The sequence below is a fragment of the Ursus arctos genome, chromosome X (assembly GCF_023065955.2).
Source record: "Ursus arctos isolate Adak ecotype North America chromosome X, UrsArc2.0, whole genome shotgun sequence".
In the NCBI taxonomy this organism is placed as follows: domain Eukaryota; kingdom Metazoa; phylum Chordata; class Mammalia; order Carnivora; family Ursidae; genus Ursus; species Ursus arctos.
The window spans coordinates 39,797,378-39,821,230 of NC_079873.1; the positions used below are offsets into that span (position 1 = coordinate 39,797,378).

The following is a 23,853-nucleotide window of genomic DNA, read 5'->3' on the forward strand; positions in this document are numbered from 1 at the left end:
ATAGAGATGTTTGGAGATATTAAGAAATCTGCCCCAATATCATTCAGATTAGGGGGAAGGACAAGGACTCAAACCCAGGTATGCCTGGTTTTAGCTCCAAGGTACATTTCCTAACTACTATGCCATATGGTATTCTGTACATGGCAGGTCACAAAAAACATTATTTCCATTTCCTGCTGCCCTTAAAGTGGTCTGGCTAGGGGTGATCATGTCACATGTGCATAAACTGAGCTTCTGTATAATTCCGTGTATGTTGTGGGCAACTTAGAGAGCCCACCCTCTTCTGCCATAGACGAAAACATAAACTCATTGCCTCCCTCCCCCAGCTCCCATCTGGGCACTGAAAACCAGCATGTCTGTACAGGCTCCTAAATCAGTAACCCACACTGCTTGACAAAACCGTGTCCCAGATGGTACCATCAACTGGTTTCCACAGGCTCCCCAAATAATCACCAACACAGGCAATACACCCTCAGTAGAAAACCAACCACTGATCCACTCAATGCCCTTCGGGGGTCAAACTGACCTCCTATAGGACCCCATAACTCACAGCCCATATATAGAATTAGTGACTCCCATGGAACCTTCAATAATATACTAAATCACACAGTCCCGCATTTACCGATATCCACGGGTCTCAATCAATGACTCGCATAGGGCCACCAAAATTGACTCCCCAAAACTTGTAATCCCAGGCTTGCAAGCAATCATTCGCCACCTCAGTATTCCAATCAATAACTCTCGTGGGCTAATCAATGACTTCAGATACTTACATCTCCAACTCTTCTAAAACCTCAAGAATTTCCCGAGACTGTCACTCACTGCCCCATTGTGAACCACATTTATAGGCTTTAGATTATCTAATTCTACTGGCCCCTACCTCATTGATCCTTCCCCACAGAAATCCCCCCAATTCTTGACTCCCAGAGGAAACAAATCAACCCCAAATCTGATTTGGCCTTGAATGTAAAGGATAAAAAGAAAATCTACAACACTTCCGGGCAGAAATAACATGTTATTTACAATGGAAAGGGCTCACAATGGCACTAGACTTTTTGTTTGCAATGACAGGAATCATATTAGAAGAAAATATCTACAAATTACTGACAGAAAAGGGCTGAGATTCAAGAATTTAAAACCCATCCTAGTTTGATACTATTCTTCTGTCAGAGCAAAAGACAATTTTAGACATAAAAGCATTTAAATGCCACCATTCCTAGCTCAGGAGAATACTCAAGGGAATAGCCTAAGAAATTATAAATTTAATAGCAACAGAAACTTCAAAATCAGAGGAAAGCAGTCTTGAGAAATGGTTCTTGTAATATATAGTTATATCTGAATAAAGAAAAATAATGTAACTTGGCATATGGAATAAATAAGATTATTACTAAGTGGAAAATTTAAAAAACCCTAGAAAAATCTACTGAGCAAAATGAGGACGGGAAGGCAAATCACGCACCTCTACTCCTAGATCCAAATATGATTACAACATTATTGGATCTAGTAACAGAGAATATATAGACAATTAGATTTGTAAGGAAGAAATTGATAAAAATAATCAGAATTCCTAGCTATCAGAATTCCAAGATAATAAGAACCCAGAGGGGAATGAGAAATGTGACCAAACCAGAAAAAATAGGAAAAGGGAAAGAGTGGAAATATCAACTGAGCAAAATAAATAGTGAACATAAAATAAAAGAAGGCACGAAATTTAATGTTATAATTCAACTAAATTGAATGAGCTGAATCCTGCCATAAAAGATAAAGACAATGGGATTGGTTTACAAAACAAAACAAAACACAGGTGCCACATATCTAAAACAAAAAGACGAAGATGTGAAATGAAGCGTTGGACAGAAACATGCCATGCTATTTATCCCTCTTTCTGTTATGGTTGGCACGTGTTATGTCTTAGGAAAACCTTGCCTACCTCAGGGTCATAAAGATGTTTAATGTTTTCTTCTAAATTTGTATTGTTCTGTCTTTTACATTTAGATTTATAGCCCACCTTCTTGGGAAGGATTTTGGTGTGTCATATGCGTTCGGGTCAAGATTCACTTCTTCCAGGGCGCCTGGGTGGCTCAGTCAGTTAAGCATCTGCCTTTGGCTCAGGTTATGATCCTGGGGTCCTGGGATTGAGCCCCAGGCCAGGTCCGGCTCCCTGCTCAGCGGGGAGTCTGCTTCTCCCTTTCCCTCCGCTGCTCCCCTTGCTTGTGCGCTCTCTCTCTTTCTCTCCCTGTCAAATAAATAAAATCTTTTTTTAAAAAAGATTCATTTCTTCCATATGGATATTAAGGTGATCCAGCATGACTTACTGAAAAGACTATCCTTTCTCAACTGCTCTGCAGTGTTGCTTTGTGACCGTCTATGTGGAGGTTCATTCCTGGATTCTGTGTTTCGATTGGTCTATTTGCCTATTCGTGGACCAGTACTACAATGTCTTAATTAATGTGCTTCGTATCAAGTTTTTTTTTTTTTATTTTAAAGATTTTATTTATTTATGTGACAGAGAGACAGCCAGCGAGAGAGGGAACACAGCAGGGGGAGTGGGAGAGGAAGAAGCAGGCTCCCAGCGGAGGAGCCTGATGTGGGACTCGATCCCAGAACGCCGGGATCACGCCCTGAGCCGAAGGCAGACGCTTTAACGACTGCGCTACCCAGGCGCCCCAATATCAAGTTTTGATATCTGGTAGAATAAAAGGTTATTGAATTGGACTACGGTGAAATTAAAGACCTTGGTTCATCAGAAGACAAAATTAAGAGTGAAAAAGGCAAATCCCACAGTGGGAGAAGATGACTGTAATCCTGGTATCTGACAAATAATTCATATCTCAAATATATCAACAATTCCTAGAAATCAATAGGAGCAATAGGAAAAGAGCAAAGGGAACAGGCACTCCCCAAAGAAGACATGCCAAGTGGCAAATAAGCGCAGGAAAGGTGCTCAACTTCATGAGTTAGCAAGGAAATATAAATTAAACTACAATCAGATAATCCTTCATACCCACCAGAAATGGCTAAAAATGGAAAAGACGGAAAATAACCAAGAGAGCTGGTGAGGATATGAGCAATGGAAACTCATAAATTGTTTTTGAGGAGCATAAAATAGTATAAACACTTTGTAAAACTGTTTGGTGTTATCTATGAAAGCTCAAGACAGGGGCGCCTGGGTGGCTCAGTCGGTTAAGTGGCTGCCTTCAGCTCAAGTCATGATCTCAGGGTCCTGGGATCGAGCCCCATGTCGGGCTCCCCGCTCAGCCGTGAGTCTGTTTCTCCCTCTCCCTCTCCCCCTCCCCCTGCTCGTGTGCTCTCTCTCTCTCTCAAATAAGTAAAATCTTAAAAAAAAAAAAGAGGGCACCTGGGTGGCTCAGCTGTTAAGCATCTGCCTCAGCTCAGGTCATGATCCCAGGGTCCTGGGATCGAGCCCCGCATAGGACTCCCTGCTCGGCGGGAAGCCTGCTTCTCCCTCTCACACTCCCCTTGCTTGTGTTCCCTCTTTCGCTGTCTCTCTCTGTAAAATAAATAAATAAAATCTTAAAAAAAAAAAAAAAGAAAGAAAAGAAAGCTGAACACATGCACTAGCCTATGACCCAGCTACTCCACTCCCAGGAATACACTCAAGAGAACTGTGAACATACGCTGACTGAAAGACAAGTATGATGATATTCAGAGTGGCTTTATTCAAAACTGAAAATTATGCAAATGACCATCAACATCAGAATGGATAAACAAGTTGTCCTATATTCAAACAAGACGTACTATACAGTAACAAGAATGAACAAATTACTACGCGCAACATGCATGGATCTCATCTCATGAATACTACATTGGCCAAAGAAGCCAGACTCAAAAGAGCAATGAATAAATACTGTATGATTATGTTCATATAAATTTCAAAAACATGGAAAACGAAATCTATGCTGTTAGAAGTGAGGCTGTTGGTACCCCCTGGGAGGAGATTAGTGATTGGAAAGGAATACAAGGGGTATTTCGTGGGTGCTAGTGATATTCTATTTCTAAAGCTAGGTAGTGGTTGTACATGTTTACTCAGCCTGTTAAAAAATCATCAAGCTAAATACATAATCTGTGCAGTTTTGGGTGTTATGTCATAACTAAATAAAGATTTAAAAAAGATACAATACACCAGGCAAATTTAAGAAAACGAAAGCACATCCAGAAATATAATTATTGAGGTGGAAATTAAGCCCAAAGTGCTCAATGGATTAACAAAAGGGTCCATTTTTATTTTATTTCTTATTTTTTTATTTTTAAATTCTATTATTATTTTTTTAATTTTTATTTTTTTAAAGATTTGATTGATTTATTTATTTGAAAGAGAGAGAGGGAGGGAGCCCATGCAGGGGGAGGGGCAGAGGGAGAGGGAGAAGTAGGCTCCCCGCCGAGCAGGGAGCCCGATGTGGGGCTCGATCCCAAACCCTGGGATCATGACCTGAGCCGAAGGCAGATGCTTAACTGACTGAGCCACCCAGGCGCCCCCAAAGGGATCCATTTTTAATAACAAAATATACAATAAAGAAGTACATAAACCTTTGTATAAATCTTTAGGGCCATTCAATATACACAAATAAAACCAACATAAATGCATGAAACCACACGAAGTCTTCAAAATCATAATTACAGGGACTTCCTCTTCTGGGGATGGAGTAGATATTAGTTTACCTATTCTTTCTGCTAAATACAACTAAAAAGTGTGGACATTAGATATAACACATAGGAAGATTCTGAAAGGTGGAACGAAGAGGGCAGACTGGCTAGGGATCCTGAGACCCCAAAAATGACGTGGCAGAGTTCTCTGGGTTTTCTTTTAGCCTCATATATCCTAGACTTGGTGCTGGAGAAGCCAGCAACCTCGAAAGGCCAATGGGTACAGACAAAAACTGCCCCAAGAAAAGCCTGCTCTCTCTAGTCAAAGGACCAGGAAAGAGGCAGTCTACCAAGACAGAAAACTTTTAGACGGTGATGGCTCTACTCAGGCCAAACACCACAAAAAAAAACACGGGGGTTCCACTACCATTACTAACAGCAAAGGCCAAGTGGAGAGCCTAGACTTCCACCCTTGACAAACTATAAGAAGGCACCCCCAACCCCTAACCCCCTACCCCCTGCCCACTGCCCAGGTGGTATCAGAGAAAGCCCATTAGGGTGCCAGATCTTTCTTCCTTGCTAGGCAGTAACAGCTGCCTCCTTCTCCCCTGCCCTTTGGTGACAGTGGAGACAATGTGGGGAGTCTGGGCTTCCATCCTCACCCAGAGATAACAGTGTCCTTCCTCCTCCCCACTAAGTGATGTCAGAGAAGGCCTACTGGAGCTCTCACCAGGGCTCAGCAGTAACAAGGGCACTTGTGCCAATAGTGTCAATGGACATCCAATGGGAAGCCGGGACAAGGTACCTACCTCCCAGTCAGGGTGGTATCAGCAGAGGCCTAGTGAGAAGCATGAATTGCTACCCCCATCAGGCAATAAAAAGGAGCCCACCCCGGGGTACCTGGATAGTTCAGTAGGTTAAGTGTCTGACTCTTGATTTTGGCTCAGATCATGATCTCAGGGTTGTGAGACTGACCCCCGTGATGGGCTCCAAGATGGGCATGGAGCCTGCTTAAGATTCTCTCTCTCCCTCTCCCTCAGCTCCTCCCCCTGCCATTAAAAAAAAAAAGGAGCCCCCCCCCCAAGAGGCCAAGTGGAGAACCTGGACTTCCATCCCCACCTAGCAGTAATCAATGAGGTGACATCTCCCTTTACCAAATGGACCTCTGTCAAGGGAGGCCTGTTAAAACACGAGAGTTGGGGCGCCTGGGTGGCACAGCGGTTAATCGTCTGCCTTCGGCTCAGGGCGTGATCCCGGTGATCTGGGATCGAGTCCCACATCAGGCTCTTCCGCTATGAGCCTGCTTCTTCCTCTCCCACTCCCCCTGCTTGTGTTCCCTCTCTCGCTGGCTGTCTCTCTCTGTCGAATAAATAAATAAAATCTTTAAAAAAAAAAAAAAACACGAGAGTTAAATAAATTCCAGAACCTCTTAATACCCAAATGTCCTGAACACAATGAAAAATTAGATGTCATACCAAGAACCAGGAAAATCTCAACTCAAATGAGAAAAGACACTGAGCAGATCCCAACACTAAGATAACACAGATGTTGGAATTATCTGACAAGGATTTTCTTTTTTTAAATATAATTTTATTTTATTTAAAGATTTACTTATTTATTTGAGGGGGGAGGGGCAGAGGGAGAGAGAATCCCAAGCAGACTCCCCACTGAGCACAGAGCCCGATGTAGGGCTCGATCCCATGACCCTGAGATCATGACCCCAGCCAAAATCAAGAGTCTGACGCCCAGCTGACTGAGCCACCCATGCGCCCCATCTGACAAGGATTTTAGAGCAGCCATCATAAACATGCTTCATTGGGCAATTATGAAAAATGCTTATTAACACAAATGAGACAATAGAAAATCCCAGCAAAGAAATACAGGCATACCTCATTTTATTGTGTTTCCCAGATAGTGAAGCTTTTACAAATTGAAGATTTATGGCAACTCTGTCAAGTAAGTCTATCAGCACTATTTTCCCAAGAGCATCTGCTCGCTTCATGTCTCTGTGTCACATTTTGGCAATCCTTGTAATATTTCAAACTTTTTCGTTATTATTATATTTATTATGGTGACCTGTGGTCAGTGATCTTTGATGTTACTATTGTAATTGTTCTGGGGCACCACAAACCACACCCGTGTAACCAGCCACAGCAATCCCTTAAGCCAAAGCCTAATCCAGATAAGGCCCTAACTCTCTTCAGTTCTCTGAAGGCTAAGAGTGAGGAAACTGCAGAAGGAAAGTTTGAAGCTAGCAGAGGTTGGTTCACGAGTTTTTTTTTTTTTTAAGATTCTATTTATTCATTTGAGAGAGAGACAGAAAGAGAGCATGAGCGCGGGGGAGGGGGGAGGCAGAGGGAGAAGCAGACTCCCCACTGAGCAGGGAGCCCGAGGCGGGGGGGGGGGGGGGGGGGGGGGGCCATCCTGGGACTCCGGGATCATGACCTGAGCCAAAGGCAGACACTTAACTGAGCCACCCAGGCGCCCTGTTGGTTCGTGAATTTTAAGGAAAGAAGCCGTCTCCATAACATAAGAGTGTAAGGTGAAGCTGCAAGTGCTGGTATGGAAGGTGCAGCCAATTATCCAGAAGGTTCAGCTAAGATAATTAATGAAGGCGGTTACCCTAAACAACAGATTTTCAACATAGACGAAACAGCCTTCTATTGGAAGAAGATGCCACTATGACCAGAAGGAAATGGCACAACATTTTTCAAGTGCTGAAAGAAAAGAATTGTTAGCCTAGAATCCTAAACCCATAGAAAAGATCCTTCGGCGATCGAAGAGCTGTCAAGACATTTTCAGATGAAGGAAAACTAAGAATTTGTTATCAGCAGACCTACCGTAAAAGAATGGCTACAGGAGTTTCTCTGACCGGAAACGCAATGATAAGAGAAGGAATCCTGGAACATCAGTAAGGAAGAAAGAACACGGAAAGAGCGAAAATATAGGTAAATATAATATGCTTTCCTTCTCCTAAGTTTTCTAAATTACGATTGACAGTTGAAGTGAAAAATTTCCAGCATCTCATGTGGTGCTCAATGCATGTAAAGGAAATATTAAAGACAATTTTATTATAAATAGGGGAGGATGAAGGGACATGAGATAAGTAAGGTTTCCACACTTCCCTGGAAGAGGTAAAATGATGCCAGTGGACTCTGTTATGTATATATTACATGATACATAGAATATCTGGTTAAAAAAAGCTATATAAAGAGATCCCCCTGAAAACACTAGACAATCAAAACAGAATTCTTTAAAATGTCCAAATACCCCCAAAGAAGGGAAAAGAGAGAGAGAGAGAGAGAGAGAAACAGAGAGAACAAACAGAAAACACCAAATATGACAGACTTAAACCTTAACATATAAATAATTACAGAAAGTGTAAATGGTATAAATGCACCAATTGTAGACAGAAATTAGCAGATTCTATTTCGAAAATCATGACCCAGCTATATACTGTCTACAAGAAACGTGCTTCAAATATAATGATATATGTAGGTTGAAAGTAAAAGGATAGAGTAGACTTCAGAGTAAAGAAAATTACCAGGGACAGACAGGGACATTACATAATGATAAAAGGGTCAGTCCACCAAGAAGACATAGCAGTTTTAAATGTGTATGCATCATGCAAAAGAATTGCAAAATATATGAAGAAAATCTTGATAAAACTGAAAGGGGAAATAGACAAAATCACAATTACAGTTGGAGACTTCGATACGCGTCCTTCAACAACTGAAAGAACAATTAGGCAGAAAATCAGCAAGGTTATAAAAGAATTCATGAACATCACTAACCAACAGGATCTAAGCAACACTTATAGAACTTTCCACCCAAAAGTAGCAGAATACACATTCTTTTTAAGTGCCCACAGATAATATGTCATATAGACCATATCCTAGACCATATAACAAACCTCAACAAATGTAGAAGAATTAAAATCATACATAGTATGTTCTCTGACCACAATGGAATGAAACTAGTAATCAAAACAAAGAGGTAACAGGAAAATCCCCAAACACTTAGAAACTAAACAACATACTTCTAAATAATCCACAGCTCAAAGAGGAAGTCTCAAGGGAAATTAAAAAAAAAAAAAAGAAAATCAGGATGACAGTATATATATATTATTTTAATATTTGCTTTTTAAACTTGTCAGCATGCTAAGAATATTTTCCATGTCATTAATTATTTTCCCACAACATGACTTTTATTAGTTGTTGTATAAACATAAGATGATTTATTTAACCAATTTCTCATTGTTTGACATTTTGCTTGTTTCCTTTGGGAGGTATTATAAATAATACCACAATAAATATGATTGCACATAAAAAAAATACACCGAACTGAATAAAAATTAAAATACAACATATCAAAATTTGTAGGCTACAGTCTCAGGCACATAATCTTTTAAACTGCCCCCCTGGACCATATAAGAATGGACCTTGGGCCTGGAACACTTCCTTACCAAGAGACAAAGAGCCCACACAGCCTGTGTGGGGCTACTGCCTTTGTGTGGGAGTATCTTTCCCTATTTTGAACTCAGTGTGTGCTGTTTTGTTCTGCGGAAGTTTGTACATCAATGGCTCTTAGGCCTGCCCCTCGCTTTCAGTATTTCAGACTCCATGGGGGAGTGAGTGGGGTCCTTTCACTGCACTGTGAGAGGGGTGTGAACAGTATCTTAGTTTAGTTTAATTTAGACTTCTTTGCTAACTAATGGAGTGAAGGATCTTCTCCTGTGCTTACCTGCCATTTGGCTGCCAGGAGACCCGCTAGCTATGAGGAAAGGATGCGTACTACAGATGCTGATCTTGCTCTGTCTCTTCTCTATGCAGGTAAAGCTTTGTTGCATTCAGTGTCTCACTGTGGCTGTGTTTTCCTTGGCGACTCTGATACCAAGGTGCAGTGGGCAGAAGTGTTTGGAGTCCTCCCCTGGGATTTGATAACCAGTGCACAATAAAAGCGGTGCTATAAGGAGAATTTATGGCACTAATGTTTACAAGTGAAAGGAAGAGAGCCTCAAAGCAATAATCTAAACTCTCGTCTCAAGAAATTAGAAAAGAAGGGGCGCCTGGCTGGCTCAGTCAGTGGAGCATGTGACTCTTGATCTCGGGGTTTTAAGTTTGAGCCCCACATTGGGTGTAGAGATTACTTCAAATAAAATATTAAAAAAAAAGAAATTAGAAAAGAAGAACAAAATAAACCCAAAGCCAGCAGAAGGAAATAATAAAAGTAGGAGCAGAAATCAATGAAATTGGAGGTGCCTGGGTGGCTCAGTCGGTTAAGCATCTGCCTTTGGCTCAGGTCATGAACCCAGGGTCCTGGGATCGAGTCCCGCATCGGGCTCCCTGCTCAGCGGGGAGCCTGCTTCTCCCTCTCTCTCTCTCTTGCTCTTGTTTTCTCTCAAGTAAATAGATAAAATCTATCCTGGGATTGAGCCTGCTTCTCTTTCTCCCTCTGCCTGCCGCTCTGCTGGCTACTTCTCTTTCTCTCCCTCTTTCTAATAAATAAATAAAATCTTAAAAAAAAGAAATCAATGAAATTGCAAACAGAGAAACAGCAGAAAAAAACAATGAAACAAAGGGCTGGTTTTCCAACAAGAATAATAAAATAAACAAATCTCTAGTAATACTGACAAAGAAAAAATCAAAGATACAAATGATTAATATCAGGACTGAAACAGAGGCTATCCCTATAGACCCTGCAGACATCAAAAGAATAATAAAGGAATACAATAATAAATTTGACAACTTAGATGAAATGGACCAATTCCTCGAGAAGTACAAACGACCACAACTCTTCCAGTATGTAACAGCTCATTTGAATAGCCTCATAACGATTAAAGAAATTCATTTTGCAATTGAAAAGACAACTCTTGAAATAAAAATCTCTAGGCCAAATGGTTTCACTGGAGACTTCCACCAACTTTTCAAGAAGAATGAACACCAATCCCACAATATGTCTTCCAGAAAACAGAAAAGGGAATTCTTCCTAACACATTCCCTAAAGCCTGATACCAAAAGCAGACAAAGAGTACAAAAAAATACATCGTTGATGTACTAATGTTTTCCCACTGGTTTATACGTGGTTTGCATAGCAAATTTTGCACATTTTGTCATCACCTGTTTTTGAAAATAGGATGTTTCTTGATGAATTATTCTATCACCTAACCAAAAAAGTATAAAAAAACCCCTACAAGCCAATATCTTTTATAAGCATAGGTGCAAAGATTCTTAACAAAATATTAGCAAATATAATTCAGCAATATATGAAGAGAATAATACACCATGACCAAGTGGGGTTTATTCTAGGAATGCAAGACTAGTTCAATATTTGAAAATCAATCAGTGTAATCTACCATATTAACAGGCCACAGAAGAAAAAAAATCACATGATAATATCAGTTGATGCAGAAAAAGGTTTTGGCAAAATCCAACACCCATTCATGATTTTAAAAAAACCTCTTAGAAAACCTGGAATAAAGGTTAACTTTGTCAACTTGCTAAAAATGAGATCTACAAAAAACTATAACTAACTTCATACTTAATAGTGAGAGACTGAATGTTTGCCCCCTAATATCAAGAACAACACAAGGATGTCGACTATCACCACTCTTATTCAATATAGCAATGAAAATTCTAGCCAGTGCAACGAGGCAAGAAAAAAGAACAAAAGGCATAGAGATTGAAAAGGAAGAAATAAAACTGACCCTACTTGCAGGTAACATCATGGTCCAGATAGAAAATCCCTAGGACCCTACAAAAAAACTTTTAGAAGAAGGGGTGCCTTGGTGGCTCAGTTGGTTAAGCATCTGCCTTCAGCTCAGGTCATGATACCCAGGGTCCTGAGATTGAGCCCCACATCAGACTCTCAGCAGCGAGCCTGCTTCTCTCTCTCCCTCTGCCTCTTCCCCAGCTTGTGTTCTCTCTCTCTCTCTTGCTCTTGCTCACTCTCTCTCTCTCTCAAATAAATAAATAAAATCTTAAAAAAAAACTTCTAGAAGTAATAAGTGACTTCAGCAAGGTTACGGGACACAAGAACAACACACAAAAATCAGCTGTATTTTTATATACTACAAATGAACAATGAAACAAGTTAAAAACAAAACACTTTACATCACTCAGAAAGTATATATTTAGGTGTAAATGTACCGAAATATGTACAAGGGCTTGCATGCTGAAAACTAGAGAATGTTGATGAAAGAAGTCAACAAAGAGCTAAATAAATGGAGACAGATACTGTGTTTATGGTTGGGTAGCCTCAACGCCGTAAAAATATAAATTCTTCACAAGCTGATATACAGGCTTAATATAATCCTATTAAAATCTCGGCAAGAATTTTTTGTATATATAGGCAAATTTATTCTTAAATTTATGTGGAAGGACAAAGAATCTACAATAGCTAGAACAATTCTGACAAAGAATAAAATGGGAGAAATCAATCTACTTGTTTTCAAGGCTTTTTATTTAATTACAGGAATCAAGACAATGTGGTACTGATGAAGGGATGGACACATAGATCAATGAAACAGAAGAGAGGGCCCAGAAATAGCCCCACACAAGTACAGCCAACTACTGCTTTTTTTTTACAAAGGTACAAAAACTATTCAATGGATGAAGGAAAGTCTTTTCAACAAATGATGCTGGAGTAATTGGATCATTCATAAGGAAAAAACAAAATGAATCTCAATCTAAGTGACACACTTCATAAAAAATTAACCTGAAATGGATCACAGATTCAAATGTAGAATGTAAAACTATAAAACGGTGAGAAGACTACATGGGAGAAAATCATCAGAACTTAGGGCTTAGTAACAATTCTTAGATATGACACCAGAAACATGATCAATAGAAGAAAAAATACGTATCTTTGACTTCAACAGATTAAAAACTGTAGTTCTGCAAAAGACACTGTTAGGAGGATGAAATGAAAAGCTAGAGACTGTGAGAAAGTATCTGACAAAGACTCATAAGTATAACATATAACGAACTCTCAAAAATCAACATTGAAGAAACAAACAATCCAATTAGAGAATGGGCAAAAGACATGAAGAGACGTTTCACCAAAGAGGATATACGGAGGGCAAATAAGTACATGAGAATATGTTCAACATCCATAGACAAGCATATTCTAGAATTTATATGGAAAGGCACAGATCCTAGAATAGCTAAAGCAGTCTTAACAAAGAAGAATAAAATGGAGTGAACAAAATAATTTAACTAAGCATTATGAGCAGCTCTACGAGAACATAAAATCCCCAGCAAACACAAACTACCAAAATTAATCCCCCCGAAAGTAGAAATCTATTAAGACCAATAATCAGAGAAAATAAAATGATTACAATTTACCATTTTAAAGATTTCTATTTACTTATTTATTTGAGGGCGAGCACGAGCAGGGGGGAAGCGCAGAGGGCGAGGGACATGCAGACTCCCTGCTAAGCGAGGAGCCCGATGCAGGGTGTGATCCCACGACCCTGAGATCACGCCCTAAGCCAAAATCAAGAGTCAGACGCTTAACTGACTGAGCCAGCCAGCACTCCTACAGTTAACTGAATTTAGATAAGCATTCCAATATAATTCCATGGCATCAAAAGCACAAGAAACAAAAGAAAAAAATAGATAAATTGGACTTCATCGAAATTACGAACTTTTGTGCTACAAAGTCAACCACTAAGAAAGTGAAAAGATACCCACGAAATCGGAGAAAATAAATGCAAATCACATATCTGACAAGGGACTTGTATCCAGAACATATCAAGAACACTTACAACTTAATGATAAAAAATCAAATCACTCAATTAATGATAAGCTAAGGATTTGAACTGATATTCCTCCAGAGAAGATACACAAATGGCCAACGAGCACATTGTCAGTGAGTTCGGGCTGCTAATAAACTACCACAGACTGATGGTTTAAACAACAAACGTGGGGCGCCTGGGTGGCACAGTCGTTAAGCGTCTGCCTTCGGCTCAGGGCGTGATCCCAACAATCTGGGATTGAGCCCCACATGAGGCTTCTCCGCTAGAAGCCTGCTTCTTCCTCTCCCACTCCCCCTTCTTGTGTTCCCTCTCTCGCTGGCTGTCTCTCTCTGTCAAAATAAATAAATAAAATCTTTAAAAAAAATAAATAAACGACAAACGTTTCTTTCTCACAGTGCTGGAGGCTGGAAGTCCAAGATCAAAGCACCAGCAGATCTGGAGTCCAGCGAGAACCTGCTTCTTGGATCACATCTCGCTGTGTTCTCACATGGCAAAAAGGGGAAAAGGACTCTCGGGGGTCCCTTTCATAAGGGTACTAATCCCATTCATGAGGGCTCCAACCTCGTGACCTCATCACCTCTCAAAGACCTCACCTCCTCATACCATCACACTGCGAATTAGGATTTCAACCTATGAATTTGGCAGGAGACCTAAACATTCAGTCCATTGCATACATGAAAAGATATTCAATATCAGCAGTCATTAGAGAAATAGAAATCAAAACCACAATGAGATACCACTTCCCACCCACTAGGATGGCTAGAATTAAAAAAGGCAGTAACAAGTGTTGGTGGGGATGTGACTAATTGGAACCTACATACCTTCCTGGTGGGATGGAAAATGGCACAGCCATTTTGAAAAAAGGTTTGGCAGTTCTTCCAAGTGTTAAACATAGAGGTACCATATGATCTAGCAATTCCACTCCCAAGGGAAATGAAAATAGATGTCCACGCAAAAACGTGGACACAAATGTTCACAGCAGCATTATTCATAGTAGTTAAAAGTGGAAACAACCCAAATGCCCCTCAACTGATGAATGGAAAAAAACCAAATGTGGTATATCCTTACAAAAGAATATTATTCAGTAATAAAAAAGGAATAAAGTACGGATACATGCCATAGCATGCACGGATGAATCTTGACAACATTATGGTAAGTGAGAGAAGAGAGTCACAAAAGACCACCTTTTGTATGATTCCATTTATATGAAAAGCCTAGAACAGTTAAATCTACAGAGACAGAAAGTGGTTGCCTGCAGCAGGGGGATACAGAATGGGAATGACGAATGAGTACCATGTTTCCTTCTGAGGTTATAGAATGTTCTAAAATTAGACGGTGGTGGTGGTTGCACAACTCTATGAATATACTTAAAACTACCGAATTGTAAGCTTTGAATGGGTAGTTTACCGTAAGTTTATGGTAGATGAATTATATCAATACATCTGTTAGGAAAAAAATCATGTAGCTAGGAAGTGGCCATGCAGGATTTCAAACCCAGTCTCTTGACAAGGGGAAGGTACTCAATAAACGTTTGTTGAATGAATGAATGAATGAATGAATGAATGACTTTCACTTTCAAATTAGCAACAAAATAGGGATACCCTCTATCAAGTATCATTCAACATTGTTCCAAAAGTGGTAGCTAATGCAAGAGAAGATGAGGTAATCAGAATAAATATTTGGAAGGAAGAGAGAGTATCATTGTTGATTGGATGCAATATGGTATTCTACCTAGGAAAATGAAGAGACTGTAAAAAGCAGCTAGAATTCACATGAGAATCTGATCATTGCATTGGATAAGAAATAAAATACAATAAAGAAAATAAAAATTGACAGATTTTTTTCCTTTGGAAATAGAAAAAGTATGCTTTTCACCATGGTGACAAAAAACAAATGTAAAATATCTAAGAATGCAATTTTTTTTAAAATAAAAAGGTGCTGGGTCTATAAGAAGAAAACTATAGGGGTGCCTGGGTAGCTCAGTCAGTTGAGACTCTGACTCTTGGTTTTGGCTCAGGTCATGATCTCATGGGTGGTGAGATCAAGCCCTGAGTCAGGCTCCTGGCTCAGTAGGGAGTCTGCTTGAGATTCTCTCCCTCTGCCCCTCCCCCCATTCTCATGCCCTCGCTCTCTCAAATAAATAAATAAATCTTAAAAAAAAGAAAACTATAAAATACATAGTTTTAATGGTTGTTTTGAAACAAAATAAGATGGTTTTAACATTCATATGGAAGAATAAATGCTAAAGAATATTAAAGAAAACAACCAAAAGAGAAAGAAAAAGTACAGTGAAGGGGCTAGTACTATTTGATACTAAAAGTATTTCTAAAAGTCAATACATTTTTTTGAAAGGGAGTAGATACATATATCAGAAGGAAAAAACAGAGCTCAGAAATAGAGCAATAAACACTTGGAAATTTATGTGACAAAAGTGGCATGTAGTTGAGTTAGAAAAGTGTATTCATTTAACGATTGGTGCCGGCAAATTTTCTATCCAAAGGGAAAATACAAACTTCGATCTCATCTCATACCACACACCAGAGTAAATTCCAGCTGGATTGAAATTTAATTTTAAAAATTAAAACTATAAAAATGTTAAATTTAAGGCATATATTTGTTTAAGCATGAAGTGGGGAGAACTCACTAGGCAAGACAAGATACTCAGAACCTGAAAAGGAAAAAGACAGATATCTCTAATCAGATGATTATTTTTTCTAATTATATGTAGAAACATCTTTCAAAAATCAAGATATAAAGAGAGATCAAAGGGAAAAAATCACAATAAATGACAGAAGGTTAATGTTCACAAATTAGAAAGACAAACCACCTAAAGGAAAAAAAGAGCAAAAGATATGAAAACTTTAAAAAACATATGCAAAGATATTCGACCACTAGTTGCCAGGAAAATGCATAAATAAGTAAAACAAGATACTAGATACCATTTACTTTACCAAAGTAAAAACAGGTATCATTCTGTTTGGGCCTCAGAATGGGAAAAATTAAAAAAGCAGCAATATTCAGTGTGGGAGAGGATGTTAGAGCGATTCCTTTTAGTTTTTTTATGTTTTTCTATTTTTAAAGATTCTATTTATTTATTCAAGAGAGTACTAGCACCCACCAGTGAGGGTGGTGGTATGGCGGGGGGGGGGGGCAGAGGAGAGGGAGAAGCAGATTCCCCCCCAGTGCAAAGCCCGAGTTGGGGATGTGACCCCGAGATCAAGTCCCCAACCCAAGTCAGATGCTCAACTGACTGAGCCACCCGGGTCCCCCAGAATGAGCCCTTTTAGATGTTGCTGGTGGGAGTACCAATTTTACAAAAGTTTTGGAAAATAATTTAACTTAAAGTTCAATACATACTATCCACTTTAAGGAACATCTATTTCTTCACCTAATAATCACTCAGATGACAGTCTCTGAGTGTAGTTTAGAAATCAATAACAAAAATTTCAACTTTTGGGGCACCTGGGTTGGTCAGTCGGTTAAGCGTCTGCCTTCTGCTCAGGTCATGATCCCAGGGTCCTGGGATCCAGCCCGCCTATCGGGCACCCTGCTCAGTGGGGAGCCTGCTTCTCCCTCTCCCTCTGCCTGCCGCTCCCCCTGCTTGTGCTCTCTCCCTCTCCCTGTCAAATAAATAAATAAAATCTTAAAAAATTTTTTTCAACTTCTTGGAAAATCAGAATCTCTTATTTAAATAACTACGGGGTCAGAGAGAAAACTGCAACAGAAATTAGAAAACATTTGAAGTAAACTACAGTGAAAATGTTACATATCAAAATTTGTTACATAGAGCTAAAGTGTTCTTAGAGAAGAATTCATGAACTTAATGTTTATATTATAAAAGGAAAGTGGTTGAATATGAATGAGATAAGCATTCAACTTAGGAATTTAAAAATAAGAATAAATGAAAAAACCCGAAGAAGAGAAATAATGAAATCAGGGGGAGAAATTAATGATGCAGAAAAGAAAAATAATAGGAGGCCCAACAAAGTCAAAGTAGGGTTTTGAAACAATCCCATCTTGGTTTAAGACCACCCATCACTGACTCCATGAGGCAGCATATCTGATTCCATTGGCCCCTCCATCAACCAGTCCCAAATAAATGCATGACTGACACCACAGAAACCTTGACCATCCACTCAATGAACCCCATCATGCACCTCATAGACCATGTACCAGTCACCCCACGGTCGGAATCATTCATTCATTGATTCTTCAATACTCACCCCCAAAACTCTCCACCATTCACTCCATAGACCACCCATTACTCCCCAAACACCCTCACCACTCACCCACTGAACTCCAATCATTCATCTTGCAGGCCCCCTATCACTTACCCCAGTAACCCCCTATGATTCACCCCACAGACCTCCATCACTTATCCCCCAGGTCCAATCTCTTACTTGGCAGACCCCATCAGTGACCTCTGAGAATCCTCACCACTCCCCCCCCCCAACAGACTCCTCATCGCTCACCCTATAGACCCCCCAGCACCCTCATCACTCATCCCACGGACTACCCATTTTATTTTCCCCACTGACCCCATCACTCACCCCAAACCCTTGTCACTCACTCCACGCCCCTCCTACTTAGTGACCTCGGAGAAGCCTCATCACTCACCCTACAGAGTAGCATCACTGAGTGCGAAATCCATGTCACCACACCCCCATAATCATGTCAGTGCTTTACTGGCCCAACTGTGCCGCCTCTGTGAAACTCAGTCCCAGAACCCTAAGTGTGGAAACTACCTCTGAGGGACTCTTCGGTATCTGGACTACACCGTGCACATGCCCAGTGTCGGCTTGGGAGCGGCCGGCCGCCCGCACCCCATCGGGTGCCCTCGCGCTGTGTTAGCGCGTGTGCGTGGCGGAGGAGAGGCGGGCTTTCAAATGTTCTTTAGTGACTTTGTCAAGCAACTAACATGGCTGTCCCCTCGGGAGTGTCTCTACGGGAGTCGCCATCTTGGAAGGGTGGTCATTTCGGCCGCGGAGCCGGCGGTCCCCGGGCCGATCTGCCCCTGCGGGATTTCCCGGGAACCCACCGGGCCGGAGCCCGGGCTGGGCCGCCGGCACTTCTCCCGCCCGCGCCGCGTTCTCCACAGTGGCCGCCCGGGCGCAGGCCCCGCGCTCGCCCTTCCCGGCGCTCAGGGGCCCCGCCCTCGGGCCGCATCCCCGGGGAGCCTCGGCTTCTTCACGCGCCGCTAGGCCACCCCCCCCTCCCCGCCCCGCGTCCCGCCGCGCCGTCCCCGCTAGGAAGACTCCTCCGAGCTGCAGGCCTGGAAACGGGCCCGCCCCGCCCCGGCCTCCGCCCCGGCTCCCCTTCTGGAGCGAACGGAACGGCCCCTGACGGGCGCGGGTGGCTCGCGGAGGCGCGGCCCCGGGCGCCGCGACGTGCCCACCTGCCGGCGCCTCTGTCCCCGCGTCGGCTGAGGGCATCGCCGGGCTCCTCGACTGTCACCGACCCTGGGTAGTTGCCATGGGGGGAATAGTACGTGTCAGATTTAGGCCAGGAAGCGGAAGTCGCCCGCAGCGAGAGTTTAACCACTCTGGGCGCGGGGAGCTGAGGTGATTTAGCGCCGGGGACCGAGTATCTGTGGAGCCACTAATTGGGGGCCCGTGATATCCGTGGTGGGGCATTTCATCCAATTTTTAAAAATCAAGGGATCGACCTTCCTTCTAAAAGCATGAAGGCTGAAGTTCTAAAGATCCAAGTTTTGATTTATTTCCATGAGTGTTTGGTTTCAAGCGCTAATTTGTAACTTTTCCCCCCTTTTACCCCGTGAATTATTTAGAAGTCCATTGTCCAACTTGCAAAACTTCTCCGAGACTCACAGGGCAAGAGAATGGGTACTTTTTTCAGGCTGCTGCGACAGGGAGAACAGCCCAGGCTCGCGTTTCCGGGAGCATGGGGGGTTTTATAAGGGAGAGGAGTTTGGGAAGGGAAGGAAACAAAAGCGGCTGACGGCCACCTGCACGTTTGGTGGGCTTTGGTCCACAGGTGTTGAAATGCTGCCCCAAAGGAGCTGTTTTCCGATTTGACTCATCTTAGTCTGTCACATACTCCTCTGGGAATTAATGATTCCAAAAAGGAGTTCAGAAGGAGTGCAGAAAATTTTACAGTTCCTGACACCATTTTTCATTTTCCCACACAAACACAAAGTTAATCTGATGGTAGTGATTTCTAATTGCATTGTGGTCTGGCAATGTTGTCTGAATGATGCTGAGTCTTTGAAATTTGTTGAAACTTGCCTTAAGGCTCAAGCAAGGGCCCAGTTTTCAAAAATGTTTCATCTCTTGATGAAAAAAAGATTGTATTTTCCAGTTGTTGGGTTGAGCATATGGGTTTGTTGGCCCAAGTTTGTTAGTTGGGGCTTTAAAGAATGTATTTCCTTCCTGATGATTTTCTTCTGCTTGACCCATGAGTTCCTGAGAGAGGAGAGAGATTCTCCCACTGTATTGTTATGTCGCGTTTTCATTGTGCTAGTCAATTTTTGCTTCCTATATTTTGAAGTTTATTATTAAAAGCAGGTAAGGGTATTTTGTTGTCAAATAACAGGCAAATCACTTCCCCAAAAGACTGTAGCATGCCTACTGCCACCAGCAAAATAGGAGTTCATTGAGGCACATCTTTTCAGCCCTGGATGTTGATGCAGTCTTTCATGTTTGTCAGTGTGAGGGCCGGTAGTAATTAATTGCTTTAATTTGCATTTTCCTGACTACTTCTGCAACAGAGCACCTTTCTGTATTTGTTGACCACTTAGATTTTCTCTTCTGCAGATCTTCATATCCTTGGTCCAATTTATGTGAAGTGATTCGTCTTTTTCTTATCGATTTGTAGAAGCTCTGTGCGTTAGGGATAGCAACGCTTTGTGAGTTGCATTGCAGTATTTCCCCCCTAACTCCTTTTCTCCTTTGCATTTTATAGGTGTCCTTCAATATGTAATCAGAAAGATGTATTCTCTCATCAGAAATGTCTAAACTTTCTTTCCTGGCTTCTGTATATTACTGTCTTGCATGGTTCTCCTCCCCCATTCCAGGTCTGCCCAGAAAGAGTCTTAACGTTTATTTCATTTTTATTGCTTTAATTTTTTTCTACTTAAACCTTTAATCTAGTTGGAATTTGCTGTGGCGTATGGTATGAGGTCAAGGTCAAGATTTGTTCTTACTGTGTCAAATAGGGAGAAAGCTTCCATTTCAGAAATCTGCAATTATCTCATAACCAAACAGAAAAAGCCTTCTCTTTTATAGATAGGGGAAGGAGGAGGCAAGCCGAGATAAGCAGAATCTGTGGAAGAGGAGCTGTTTTAATGGGAGAATGGACAGTAGGATCTGATAGAAAGGTGCCCACTGTGGTCAGTCGATTCCCTCCCAAGGGAGGCTGAGAAGAGAGGGCACATTCCACAATTTTTTGTGCTTTCTCAGGCTTGGGGAGAAGCCGAGTTCAGGAGGCTGTAGGAAAAAGAGACGCTCTACTGACATTTGGCTAACAGGCATTTTGTTCTGATTAAATCAGTGTTTATGACGCAAGGACTGGGAATTTGGAAGGTCTGTGTCTTCCTTGTCCTAGGTAAACAACAGGAGCATCCGTGAGTCCTGTCTAAGTCATGTAGGGAAGGGGAGTTCTTGGCAGTCAGCAGTTTTCCAGAATATGAAAGAATAAGGGGATTTCTCAACCTTCGCTGTTTACCAGGATCACAGGGCTCAGGTACAATTCAGCAATGTCAGCTGGCACTGACACTGTGTCACTGTGTTTATGGAACACACTGCCCTGTATCCACTGAATTCAATACCAGTTTTGTCATATAAGATTGCACATATGTTTTGCTTGACCTGAACTCTTGATTGTGTCTCTGTAATCTGATTTCAAAGGAGTTCTCCTCTTGCAAATTTATTTTCCTAAGAACTCCTTGAAGTTTAAAATGAAGTTTCAAAATGAATGCTACCCCCCTCCCCCAAACCCCACAAAACAAAACTGTTGGGATTCTCATTGGACTGTATTACCCTAATATAATAGTTCGGAAAGAGTTAATGCTTTTTGTTACGGTAAGCCTTTATATCTAGGGATTTCATGAGTCTCTATTTGATTATGTCTTACATATTGCAATGACATTTTGTCGTCTTCTTATAAGTCCATCACCTTTTTTGGTTAAATTTGTTCTTAGATATTCACAATGTCTTTGTTGTCATTGTTAAGGCTTGTTTGCTAATCCAGTCTGCTTACTGTTGGTATAGGAAGAAAATATCAATTTTTATAATTGTATCTTGTATCCAGCCCCTTATCAAAACTACCTACCAATTCTGGTAGCTTCTTAGTATAGTCTCTCAAGTTTCCTAATTGTACAACATATCAGATATAGGTAATATTTTCTCATTTATCCAATATTCAGTGTGATTCTTTTTATTGTGTTAGCTGTTCAGCACAGTAACCACTAAGCTCATGTGGCTATTTAAATTTAAATTTATTAAGAAACAGATTCTTTTCTTAAAAAGATTTTATTTATTTGACAAAGAGAAAGAGAGAGCCAGCCCAAGCAGGGGGGAGTGGCAAGAGCTTGATGCAGGGCTCTATCCCAGGACCCTGGGATCATGACCTGAGCCAGAGGCAGATGCTTAACTCACTGAGCCACCAGGTGCCCCAAGAAACAGACTCTTAATTATAGAGAACAAACTGATGGTTACCAGAGGGGAGGGAGTGAGGGGGGTGGGTGAAATAGGGGATGGGGATTAAGGAGCGCACTTGTCATGATGAGCACTGGGTGGTGTATGGAATTGTTGAATCACTCTGTTGTACGCCTGAAACTAATACAACACTGTATGTTAACTCACCGAAACTAAAACAAAAACTTAAAAAGCCTAAACAAATACATTTTAATTTTAATTTATTTAAGCCAAATAAATTAAAATTCAGTTTCTCAGTCACCTAGCAACATTTCAAATGTTCAATAGCTGCATATGGTTAGTGGCTACTCTATTGGATAGCACTAAATGTGAAACATTTCTGGAAAGTTGTATTGGAGAGTGCTGAAATACAGCCTCCAAAATAATGTTGAGTAATACATGTGATAGCATCCCTCTCTTGTTGCCAATTGTAATGGAAATGGTTAAAACATTTTACCACTTAGTATAGAGGTTTCTGGCAATTTTTGGAAAATGGTTCTGTCAATTTTAAGTAGTTTCCTTCTATTGTTATTTTGAGCTTTTGTTATCAATATAATCGCTACTGAATTGTTTCATATACTTTTGAAATATCAATAGCATTATGTAGCTTTTCTAAAGTACTGGTGTAATGAATTCTGTTGATTGACTTATAAATATTAAACCACACTAGCATTTCTAGAATCATCTTAATGGTTATGGGGTATTTTTTTTCTTTTTCTTTTTCTTTTTTTTAAGATTTTATTTATTTATTTGACAGAGATAGAGACAGCCAGCGAGAGAGGGAACACAAGCAGGGGGAGTGGGAGAGGAAGAAGCAGGCTCATAGCGGAGGAGCCTGATGTGGGGCTCGATCCCATAATGCGGGGATCACGCCCTGAGCCGAAGGCAGACGCTTAACCGCTGTGCCACCCAGGCGCCCCTCTTTTTCTTTTTTTAGAGAGAGAGAAAGAGCATGTGCGTGAGGGGGTTGGGGGGGACTGAGGGAGGAGAGAGAGCCCCAGAGGCGGGGTTCCATCTCACAACGCTGACATGTCAGACCCGAGTTGAAATCAACAGTTGGATGCTTAACTGACTGATCCACCCAGGGGCCCCTTTTTTTCTTGAGATACATCTGGATTTGATATGTAGATATTTTATTTAGAAATTTTCATTCATATTTATGAAAGATTATCTCTAGTTATCTTCTGTTTTGAGCAATATATTTCAGTTTTGGCATTAAGGTTATTCTTTCATAAAACAAATTGGAAAATTCCATCTTTCTCTGTGGGCTGGTAGAGTTTATGAAACATTGACCCATTTCATTGTGATTTATTTAGGAAAGTGTTTCTTCATTTCCAACTGGTTAAGATATTTTGGTAACGTTTTAATTTATTTCTGTTTTTACTGGGTCTTATCAGAGGAAGTGATCTGTCAAAGCCCTACTTTTTAAAATGTATCAATCATTTCTCTGATGCCAGGTTAGACAATTGAATGTTGTTTAATGTTGCAAGGGCATAGTAGAGATTATATAGTCTCCATGTAAGATATAAAGTTCTTGGGGTGCTTGGCTGGCTGAGTCGGTTGCGTGTCTGACCCTTGGTTTCGGCTCAGGTCATGATCTCAGGGTCACGGAAATAAGTCTGCATCAGGCTCCACACTCAGCACCGTGTCTGCTTGAGATTCTGTCTCCCTCTCCCTCCTGCTTGCACGTGCTCTCTCTCAAATAAATAAATAAAATCTTAAAAAAAGATATACAGTGCTTTTTATGTCTATTAACTATGACTTATTGATTATAATTTTCATATCTTTTTGGCTTTTGTTTTTCTTAACTTGATTCATCATATTCTGAAAGAGGTA

General features: G+C 41.0%; 1 protein-coding gene across 4 annotated transcripts in view; it reads right to left on the reverse strand.

Moving 5' to 3' along the window:
• Nucleotides 1-18,887, reverse strand: part of ZNF41 (zinc finger protein 41) — a 44,065-nt gene extending 25,178 nt beyond the window's left edge. The window contains exons 1-2 of one of the 4 annotated variants that reach the window (XM_057311052.1): nucleotides 18,759-18,887; nucleotides 2,009-2,236 (exon numbers count right to left, since the gene is read on the reverse strand). The gene's annotated coding sequence lies outside the window, so the exon portion shown is untranslated. Of the gene's footprint in view, nucleotides 1-2,008; nucleotides 2,237-18,108; nucleotides 18,477-18,758 lie in introns of those variants that run through there. The other 3 variants (XM_048213487.2, XM_026513460.4, XM_057311056.1) reach the window with 3 other exon arrangements.
• Between the last annotated feature and the right edge of the window lie 4,966 nt (nucleotides 18,888-23,853).